A 12,226-nucleotide genomic window follows, 5' to 3' on the forward strand; every position below is an offset into this window, starting at 1 on the left:
TAGATAATCATTTAGAATATTGTAAATCTATTTTCTCAGAAACTTTTAAAGCTTATGAAAATGTTTAAGTACATATATATAAGTCTCTTATACTGATATATAGATGCACATGTCTCACTTAATTTGTAGATTATTTATAAGTCTCACTTAGTTTTGTAGAATAATATTGTTCTAAAAAAAATTTTGGAATCATTTATTTCAATCATAAGTAAAATTTACTATAAGATTTATTGTTAGATATAGTAGTTTATCTAAGTTAAGATAAATAAGTTGTTATCAGTTTTTTTGGTGAGGAAATATTAGTTAGTATTTTCTAAATTTTCTCTTATATATAATAACTAAAAATCAAATTAAAATTGTATTTGTAGGTATGGCTAACCGCAGACAAAACAAAAATTCGTCCATGCAAGAAGATACAAATTTTCCTAGAGAAACATCAGCACGGATATAAAGTTACACCTTTGTCTAAGTTTTAGTTAGAATTTAAGTACAATAAATTTTTAAAAAATTTCAAACTTGTAGATCGAAGAAACTTTCAAATGGACTTATAGTCGAGAAAGAATATTTATTGATTTGTACAATCAAGCAATTGCCATGAATGGTTATTGCTTGAAAGATCCTACACCCATTGGAAGAGAGTTCTTGGTTGAAAAATTCAACAAGGAGTTCAATCTAAATATAAACTATCGATTTTTCAAAGAAAAATTTGATTAACTAAAAAGAAAATACAAGAAGTACAAGCAACTTCTGCAAAATTTTACGGGAATAACAGTTGATCTTGTTACATCCGTTATATCTGCATCTGATTCATGGTGGAAAGATCATGAAGTAAGTATTTAAAATATCTTTCACAACCAACATAAATTTAGTAATTTTAGTATACATTAAACTTGTATACTAAAATGTTGTAATCTTATTAACAGGTATGTAAGATTGTAAAATCATTTAAACGAAAAGCGCCTGACTTTTGGGATGTGATGCAACATTGTTTCATCTTACATGAGGTACAATCACAGTCTCATTACTCTGTGCACCAAAGAAGAGAGGAGTTAATGAATGAGGGTATAGATAATGATGAGAGCCAAGTTCCTGAGACACAAGAAAATGAAGAGGTGTATCGCGTTAATATCAACAATGAAACACGTCCCTCAAATGAATTCACCCAGGATCATTTACAACATAATTCTCTACATGCTCCTCCAATTCATACTGCAGCTTCAAGAGTTCAACAACAAGGTGGACTAAGACGGGGAAGTAGTTCACAAAAAGGGGCAGGAAGCTCACGAATCACTATTGGAAGTGGTTCATTAGGAAGCCGTAGAAAACAGTCGTTTTAGGCAACCCTAACAGATACAATGAATGGTTTCAGAGAGTTTCAGCACCAAAGTTTACAACGATTACGTCCAAATTTTTTCGACCAAGATGATTACGAAGAATTTGATAATGCTGTCAAGATATTTGAATCGTTGGAGCTTCCGAGTGACACAGATTTTTATTGGGCTTGCATTCATGCATTTAAAGAAGAAAGATTTTGGCGTAAGTACTTTATTGATCGAGCTGAAAGAACCACGGAAGATAAGTTGCGCTTTTTACAAGCTTTAACTAGATATACACGGGACAGCGAATTTGTGGGAAAGCGGTTAGTCTTTGGGCAAAATGGTGGAAGTCCTAATCCAAGCAACTTTACTTTTGGAAGTCCATCTGGTAGTAATAATTCATGGAGTCAAAATTTTGGTGGCCAATGGGGTCTGAGTTTTCAACAATGGGGTACACCTCCGAATGGACCACAATGGGGTCCCAGTTTTCAACAATGGGGCACACCTCAAAATGCACCACAATAGGGTTCTAATTTTCAACAATGGAGTACACTTCCAAATGCTCTGCAGTGCGGTACACTTCCAAATGCTCTGCAGTGAGGTACAATTCCAACTGGTCCGCAATGGAGAACAAAACAAAATGCGCCTCAATGGACTTCACCACCAAGTACTCAACACAGGGGTTCATCACAAAATGCTCCACAATGTATTCCTCCAACAAATGTGCAGCATGGATTCTCACTAGGAACAGAAGTAGAGACTACCACAAATGCTCAACAAAGAGTTTCACATGGAGTAGAAGTACCCTCTTTCGATAATGTTTTTTAGAGGAGTTTCACCAGAATTCAATTTCACAAATTAATCATCAGGAGGGAAAACATCACGATCACGTAGACGAGGAGGATTATTCAACATTTGGGGAAATAAAGAAGTACCAAATTTAAATGAAAATCAGCAAAGTGATTCAGGATATGATGATTAGTTATAACATTTGTACTTTGTTGTTAAAAGTTATGTTATGTTTTTACTATTATTGAATAATGTAATTTTCATCAATTTAATTTGGTTTTATGTTGTCTTTATAAAATTTCAGGCATTTCGTATATGTCAGTTGCGATCACAAGGTGCCCACAATCTGAACTATGATGAGAGAGTTGAGTTGTGGAATCAGGAAAATGAACAATTTGAAGAGTTAATAATTCAACCGTCACTGAGATACTATAATCGATATTTTGAAAGAGGTCCAGTGCAAACATATAACGGTTTAGGATGGAAAAATATATGGCGTCGAGTCCAAGAAGATAATACTGCATGTCTTCAATTACTAAGATGTCACTTGATGTTTTTAGAGCATTGTGTGACAAATTAAAAATGAGTTATGGGTTACAACCTACAATGAATGTAAGCATCGAAGAGGGAGTGGCCATGTTTTTACGAATATGTGGCCACAGTGAAGTTCAAAGAGATGTTGGATTGAGATTTGGACGAACGCAAGAGACAGTGTAAAGAGCATTTTTTGAAGTCCTTAGAGCAACTGAGTTACTTTTTTGTGATTATATCAAGACTCCAACGAGACAAGAACTACGTCGAATTCCTGAACGACTGCAAATGGATCGAAGATATTGGCCATATTTTAGTGGATTTGTTTGAGCCATGGATGGAGTTCATGTATGTGTAAAAGTTAAACCTGAACTCCAAGGAATGTATTGGAATCACCATGACAGAACCTCGTTTAATATAATGGGGATATGTGATTTGAATATGATGTTCACATACGTTTGGAATGGAGCACCGGGATCATGTCACGATACAGCAGTTCGCACGATGGCGCAAGATAGTGATGCTGAATTACTCTTGCCTCATGCAGACAAATATTATGTAGATGATTCTGGCTATCCAAATAAACAAGGTTTTTTGGCTCATTGTAGATCTTCACAGAATAGGGTTGTTAGGTATCATATGTCACAGTTCTACAATGGTCCTCCTCCTAGAAACAAACAAAAACTATTTAATCGTTGTCATGCATCACTACGTTCTGTCATCGAGAGGACATTTGGAGTTCGGAAGAAGAAATGGAGGATCCTTTGTGAGTTTCCTAGATATAACACTTATGTTCAAAAAAGAGTGGTGATGGCTACAATGGGACTATATAACTTTATCAGAATTTCAAATTATTTCGATGAAGATTTTGCTGAAGTAATGGAGCATACTGATATTAGCGACACAAATTCAGAGAATAATGAAGGTGGCATGGAGACTACAGCTATAGCTGATGGAGATTAAATGACAAACATTAGAGAAAATATTGCAGATATGTTATGGGAAAATCAAAATAATTTCCATTAAACTATTCTAAGTTTTATTTTTGTTGCATTTGGATAATTTGTGTTTAATGTTTTCAAATTGTGAAATTATTTAGAAAATAATCTATATTAAAAAAAATTATGTTTATTTTACAAGAATTTTATCATTTGTTTAAATAAATTTGCTGAATTGGATGTGTTTCTAAATAATTTACAGTTTAGTATATGATTTACACTGTTTGATCTGCTTTTACCATTAAAGCATATAATTTAGACTGCTCAATCAACATAATCTGCACTTTTTCAGCATGATCTGCATGATCTGCATGATCTACACTTGTTCAACATGATCTGCATGTGATAACTCTCTAATTTAAATGTTTTAGACACCATTTTTTGTCCATATTTTGCATTATTTATACCCTAACCTTAGCATTTTTAGGTCATTAACTGTAAGAATTCACATTTAGGCCATTTAGGGTGTTGCATTCTTGCGTTTGTGCATTTTGGATGAAAACAGGTACTCTAGAGCCTAAAATGGAGAAAAACAAAGTCAAATCCGAGCATGTACCCGAAGGAGCTATTGATCAGGAAGAACAGTCCGAACCTCAACCCGATCGAAGGAGATCCAAGAGCAGGAAGAACAACCCGAAGACCTATCTGAGGAGCAACCCAACCTCATCCTCGTGCACCGCATCGAGCAGACCCTCGGGCAGGATTGGGCAGCTAGGTTAAAAGGGTTTCTATATATAAACCCCCCCTCTTCTTCCTCTCGCCCTAGCACGCCGCAGACACTCAGAACAGAGAGCGAGAGCTTCTGAGCGAGAGACTGAGCGATTCAAACTCTTTTTCCACTTTGTTAGGATTTGTTTTTCATTTCTTTTGCTATTCTTTTAGATTTCGACTCTGTACTCTTTTACTTCTATCTTATTTTCAATACAATGTAATTTTCGTTTATTTGTGTTTTTATACTTTCTGCAATGAGATCTGAGTAGTGAAATAAAGTTTCTAGGGATGGAATAGACAAATATGTGTTCTTGATTGGTTAGGATGTCTTAGCTTGATTGTTTAGGTTATATAAATTCCTTTCTAGATTGGTGTTCTTAATGCTATTTTCAGATCGAGATGTTGATATTAGATTAGGGTGTTTAACCATCATGAGATGTAGTTGAAATGCTTGAATCAATCAATGCTAAAGATTTACTCACTTAGCCTAAGAGATTAGATGTGTAAGGAGTTTATTGACAATAATGAATCGGTTTGTATTGCCTGCTTGGTCATGTTTCTCCAACGAGAGTTGGGTAGGGGAGTGATCAAGGTTGATTGTTTCTATCACGATAGTGTTTTAACAAGATTTTAGAGATTCATCGTTTAGGGAATATTTGCTTGAGGCATGTAGGACATCCATACTGGTCAGGAACACTTAGGAGTCGATTACCCCATCCTTAGGAGCTTTCTTGTCTTTATTGTTTAACTTTATTCTATAACTCAATCCCTTACANTTGTTTAGGTTATATAAATTCCTTTCTAGATTGGTGTTCTTAATGCTATTTTCAGATCGAGATGTTGATATTAGATTAGGGTGTTTAACCATCATGAGATGTAGTTGAAATGCTTGAATCAATCAATGCTAGAGATTTACTCACTTAGCCTAAGAGATTAGATGTGTAAGGAGTTTATTGACAATAATGAATCGGTTTGTATTGCCTGCTTGGTCATGTTTCTCCAACGAGAGTTGGGTAGGGGAGTGATCAAGGTTGATTGTTTCTATCACGATAGTGTTTTAACAAGATTTTAGAGATTCATCGTTTAGGGAATATTTGCTTGAGGCATGTAGGACATCCATACTGGTCAGGAACACTTAGGAGTCGATTACCCCATCCTTAGGAGCTTTCTTGTCTTTATTGTTTAACTTTATTCTATAACTCAATCCCTTACACAAACTGGTACTCGATCACCAGCTTCGTGTACACCTTCGAGCTGTTCATACTTGACTTCTTGACCCGATCTCTCCACCCGATCCTGTACTCGAATGCTTGCATCGAGTGCTTAGGTCGTGTGGTTCTTGCTTATTTATTTTCTTTTGATTATTTTAGGATTGTTAGTTTAAACCCCAATTTTTGCTTGGCTTGACTTGCTTGATTCTGATCATATCTTATCTGCTAGCATAACAACCATTTGGATTGATAACCCTTTGTACTACAACTGCATAGGGAATTGATACCCTGGATGAAAATCCTGTTATCAATTTGGCGCCGTTGCCATTTGGTTGAATTTAATTTGCTACCTTTAAGATTTCAGCACTTGCTAGATCAAGTTCTATTCTATACTTTGGTTCGGAACTGACTTGTTTACTTTCGTGTTTGTTTGTTTTGCATTTCAGGTACAACCCGAGCACCCACCCGACCCGTCACTCAATCACCTGGATCGGGTAAACCTTCGTGTACTTACTTGGTTAACTGATTGTGCATGTAAACACGATCCAAGGGTAGCCAACACTTGAGTCCTTTCATCGACAACATCGACAGACCAAGGTTACTCTGTCAACAACAAGTCCAGCAACCACAACAAACTACAATTGAGGAGGTCATGAACAATCAGAATGGTCCACCAGCTCCTCAAGAGAGGACCAACATAGGAGCAGGAGATGATCCATCTACTCACACTCAAAGAAATGGCATTGTGCCACCTGCTGTTCTGAAAAACAATTTTGAGATCAAGAGTAGTCTCATCCAGATGATACAAAACAACAAATTTCATGGACTGCCAATAGAGGACCCATTGGACCATCTGGATGAGTTTGATAGGCTCTGTAGCCTAACAAAGATAAACGGAGTTAGTGAAGATGGATTCAAACTCCGGCTTTTCCCTTTTTCTTTGGGAGACAAAGCACACATTTGGGAGAAATCACTTCCCAAGGAGTCCATCACCACTTGGGAAGCATGCAAAAAGGCGTTTCTAGCCAAATTCTTCTCCAACTCCAGAACCACAAGACTGCAAAATGACATCTCCAGCTTTGTTCTAGAAAAGCAAATGAGACGTTCAGTGAAGGTTGGCAAAACGTTTCAAGGGACACACAAGCAGATGCCTGCATCATGGATTCAGCGATGCTTTGTTGCAAAGTACACTATACCGAGGAGTGGTCCCTAAGATACGGATGTTGCTGGACACCGCAAGTAATGGTAACTTCCTCAACAAGGATGTCGATGAAGGATGGGATCTAGTGGAGAACTTAGCCCAATCTGATGGGTATTATAATGAAGAGTATGATCGCACTATACGCTCTTCTGGAGAGGATGATGCCAAGTACAAGAGAGACATGAAAGCCCTCAATGACAAATTGGATAGGCTCATAAACCAGCAGCAGCATGTCCGTGCAATCACAGAGGAAGACTAGTTTCAGCAACAAGATGGGGAGACTGCTCAGCTAGAGGATGTGAACTACATCAACAACCAAGGAGGTTATAATAAAGTGTACAACAACTACAAACCAAACCCGAATCTGTCATACAGTAACCCGAATGTTGCAAATCCTCAAGACCAGATCTATCCTTCCACAGTCCAGGGCAACCAAGGCCAGCAAAAGCCATTTGTTCAATACAATCAAGGCTATGCTCCTAAGCAGCAGTATCCTGGCAATTACCACCAACCAATTGCACCACCTGGATTCCTACCACAGCAAGGCCCGCAGAACCAATCTCAGGAAGCTGACCTACGCGGCCTAATTCGGCAAATGATACAAAGTCAAGCATCGGCTGCAATGGACAATGCAAAACGGTTCGCGGAGATGAGCAACAAGATCGATTCTGGCTATAATGACCTGAATGCCAAGTATGATTCTCTCAACACTAAGTTGAGATACCTGGAAGGCCAACACAACACCCAACCACCTCTAATACTCAACCAGCTTCCCGGTAAAGCTCTTCAGAATCAAAAGATTATGCCACAGCCCAGGCCATCTTTCTTGATGATGATTTTGAGGACTACCTCACTGAGGACAGCGATGTTCAAGATGGAGAGGATATGGATCACTATGGGATGAATGAGTACCAGAACTACATATCCGAGTATGAACCCGAGCCTTCACCCGAGGAGACTGATCGAGTTGATGATCAAGCACTGGTTCGAGAATCACAAACCGATGCACCACCCAAGGCTGAACCCGATGACATACCCGACGATGGTGATCGGATGATACATCAGGTAGATGTTCAGATGATAGATCAACCTCAACTGCCTGCAGTTGAGGAAGGGGAACTAGAGGAAATGTTCAGAGCTGCTCTTGACATCCAATTAAAGGCGCTTGCAGAGCATATGTCCAAACGAAAGGCCTCATCTCCTAAGCTCTTACCACCACACGAACTTCGAAAGGAAATCATCAAGGAGATAGCTAAGCTGGAGATTGAGGTAAAGGAAGCTGTCAAAGAGATTGGAGATGCAATTCTGAGGAGTGGAGTGTGTTTAGATCCTGAACTGCAAATTGAGGAGAAATTGGAAGATCCCGGCTCTTTCACCTTGCCATGTTCAATAGGCCTTAGGATTTTCGATAACTACTTATGCGATTTGGACGCTTCAGTCAGCATCATGCCACTTTCAATTGCCAACAAGATGGGTTTCAGCAGTTTTAAACCGAGTAGTCTGTATTTGGTTCTAGCTGATAGAACAATCAGACACCCCATTGGTATCCTGGAAAACTTGCCTCTAAGGATTGGAAGAGTGGAAGTTCCTACTAATTTCATGATCCTTGATATGGATAAGGAACTAGACAATCCACTGATCCTAGGAAGACCATTCTTGGCAACAGTAGGAGCAGTGATTGATGAGAAGCATGGGAAGATCAGAATTGAGCATGGAGAGCACTTCAAAATGGAATTTGGCATCAAGAAGGGAATTAAGATGCCAACCATTGATGGTCAAGCTTTTTCCACCCAGACAAAACAAAGAAGAGTCAAGCATCACAAAGAAGTCCAAACTACATTTGTTGTGGAACCTGGACAAGACCTGGAAAATCCATTAAATCAGCCTGCTACAATGGAGAGAATTCCAAAACCTCTCCCTCCTAAAACCCATGCTTGAAGAGCATGAAGAAGAGTCAAGCTTAGTGACTTAAAACAAGCTCACTTGGGAAGAAGTCCCAAAGGTATCCTTTATTTTCTTTTAATTTCATTTTAATTATTTTTGTCTTATTTTAGATTTTTCTTACAATAATTTATTTCTATAAGTCTATATATTTACATATTTTTAGAAAAAAAAGGAAAAAGGAGATTTTGGGGAACCCGAGGCTCTACCCGAATCCGTACCCGACGCGCCTGGTCGTGTTCCCACTCGGGTGGCGAGTGGAGTCCGAATTCCACCAAACCCTAGCCCACTCTTGGTGAAGCCCAAGTAGCCAATCCTCTCTATTTAATGAGCCCCAACTCCACAACTACATAAGTTTTCTCTAAACCCTAAAACTCTTTGTCTTCCAAACTTCTTCTCTCTCACTAGAAATCGATTTTTTCAATCTTGGTGGACTAACCCTATTAATCTCGGCTTAGTCTCTGTTTTTACTTTCAAGGATTCAACAATGGCTCCCAAGATGAAGACTTACCAAAAGAAGGAGACAAGATCAACCTCCGCTGCTGCTAGAACCGGAGGTGAAGGCATCGATGCTCGCGATTCCCGAGGAGGATGAGATGTTTTGCATTCCCAGCCGTTGAGTGGATGTTTCCATTCTCCAACCCGATGCTCAACCCGATCCGTCACCAGAGCAGGTGCTCGAGCAACCGATCGTGCAGGCCCCCGAGTTCGCTCACCAACCCGGTGGCGAGTGCTGTCCGCAGATCTCCTCGACGTAGGGACCTGTCTATGTCCGAGCGAACCATCACAGACTCTATGGAGGTTGATTTAGATGTTGATGGAGGAGAACCGGATGAGAACAAAACCTCACGGCTGAGGAGCAGAGCCGCAGCTGCAAGGGGAAGAGACCAGCCTCTAAAAAGGCTGAGGAAGTGGCTGAGAGGGCGACGGAAGAGGAAGATCGAGACACGGAGGGTGAGAGTCATGACCGCAAAGAGGAGCAGAGAGAACGCACCCGGTTGGCATCGAGGAGGCTGAAGCAAAGGGAGGTGGAGACTCCAGCCAAGCTCTTCAAGGTCCTCCGCAAGATGAGCTTCGTTGGGACCCGCTACCCCCACCGCGAAACGATGAAGCAGTTGGGAATCGCAAGAGATGTCGAGTTTCTCTTTGACATGTGCCACCTGGGCCAGATGATGCGAACCAACCTCAAAGCCTATGAGGAGGAGACGGTTCACTTCCTTTCCACGCTATGGTTAAATATACTTTGAAGATCACCCGACCCTACTACCCGATGGGGGGATCGGGTTCATCACTTTCTCCGTGCGCAACAAGGAATACCGACTCACCTTCAAGGAGATGGAGGAGGTGTATGGTTTCAAGGCAGGGAGTGGAGAAAACATGGAAGTGAGTAAGGAGCAGATGAAGTCCCTATGGCTGACAATAGGAGATAAGCTTCCCTACAAGTCTACAAGCTCTAAATCTGCTCAAATAAGGAGCCATGTTTTGAGGTATTTTCAAAAGTCCCTAGCCTGCACTCTATTTGCTAAGAAGGAAACTGGGAATGTGAATGATCATGAGCTCCAACTGCTAGGCATTGCCTTGTGTGGAGTATTAGATAATGCTAGGGATGGTAGACCGCTAGTAGGAGATGTTGCGGATACAAGTTTGGTCTTTGTCTTGCTTGATCAGTTCTTGTATTTGAAATCTTGGCAATGAAACTGAGAGGAGGGAAGGATCTAGAGGGATCTCCATAGGAGGTTTGGTCACACCAATTTTGGTAGCTTGCAATGTGCCCCTGAAGGGAGTGGTACATGAACCGAGATGGCTAGACATCGACTACCTTACATTGGCGAGATTCTTTGCCTATGAGAGGCCAAATGATAGGTTGCTCTTCAAGTTTGTTCATCCAGCAGTCGGAGCTACTCAAATGATTCTGCCCGAACATCATGTGCACCAAAATCCAGCTTGGGGAGAACATAGACTTCATGCCACCATTGGAGGAGCTATACAACCCTGAAGGGGAGTCCGAAGCTGAAGAAAGAGAGCCAACATGGCAAGGACAGGGCGAAAACTCAGAGGACTATGATTTTGAGGAGTATGTTTGCTCTCAAAAGCAACCAGTTAGGGTGAGAGAAGCTCACAAGAGAATCAGATGGTTGAAGAGGATGAACAAGTTCCTAGCTAGGAAAGTGAGGGACCTTACCGGCACAGTGAAGGTGATGGGAGGTCATATCAGGGAGTTGCAAGACAAGGCAAGCTGTACATCAGCTCCCACTTCAGCTTATGCACCCACATGGATGGGGAGAAGCGGACCAGTAGGAGGAATCCGAGGATTGGCACCTCCAGAGCATCACAGAGCGTCATCATACGAGCCCCAAGCAGAGGAGAGTGTCACGAAACCCGACAGATCGCGGAGAAGCCACTCAGATGCCTATTCAACGCCTAACCCGACGGGGTACACGATGTCATACCCGATACCCCCATCGAGCACACATTCGGGTGACCACTCGGGACCTTTCCCTCCGACTTATCAGAGGCCGTATTCGATGCCGTACTCGATGCACCCTGCGAGTAGCTACACTGGTGACCATTTTGGACCTCTCCCACTATATCCGTCGTACTATCCAATGCTCTATCCGATGAGCTACGCGATGCCTTACCCGATCAACCCCTCGGATGCTGGTCCAAGCAAGTCGTCCGTGCACATAACCGAGCTCTCTGATGAGCGAATCCCAGCGCCTGCTGACGCCGGTGACGATCCTGGGTACACGTTGGCAAGCATGGAGGCTGCCACAATCTCCTTCTTCACCAACCCATGAGGTACCACCTTCATCCAAACCATTGTTTATACCACCTTCATCCAAACCATTGTTTATACCATTGTAGTATTTTGCTTCCTTTTATGTGATTCTCAGACTTCTTTTTCAGACTTTTATCTACACAAGGGACTGTGTAATTTAAGTTTGGGGGAGGGTCTAAGAATGTATATAACATTGTGTTTTATTTTCTTATTCTCTTATTTCAAATTTTTGCATGCTAGTTTTATTCATTTGAGTCTGCATCTATTTACATTAAAAAAACCCAAAAAATTTGAAAAAAAAAAAAGAGAGTGTTCATGTAGTTGCATCTACATTATTATGATTGAGTCTAGACTGCTTCATATAGGATTGTTGCATATGCATTTTAGGGGACAATGATTAAAACCACCTTGTTTAAAGTCAAACCTTAGGATTGAAGTTATATCCTTTAATCACAGTTCATTGTTGATCTTTGGAAAAAATGAAAAATCTTTGTTTAAAACCTTGTGTCTTTTGAAAGCTTCCTCCACTTGCTTGAACATTGCATCATTTCTATATTATTGGACTTAACCTGAACTTAAATTATCTTGCTTATGGAATTTGAATACTTGTTCATGGTAACTCTAAACTCGGGTTAACACTCCACTTTTGCCAATCTTTTCGTTTAACCCGATTTGTTTTCCCTACCCTTGAACCCAAACCTTTCTTTCAAACCTTGTTGTGAATTGTTGAGTGAGGCATTTTCATTGTG

The 12,226-nt window shown here is 40.4% G+C and overlaps 1 pseudogene; it reads left to right on the forward strand.

The window, feature by feature from the left end:
• LOC104789327 lies at positions 502-1,841 on the forward strand (annotated as a pseudogene).

The sequence above is a fragment of the Camelina sativa genome, chromosome 5 (assembly GCF_000633955.1).
Source record: "Camelina sativa cultivar DH55 chromosome 5, Cs, whole genome shotgun sequence".
Classification (NCBI taxonomy): Eukaryota; Viridiplantae; Streptophyta; class Magnoliopsida; order Brassicales; family Brassicaceae; genus Camelina; species Camelina sativa.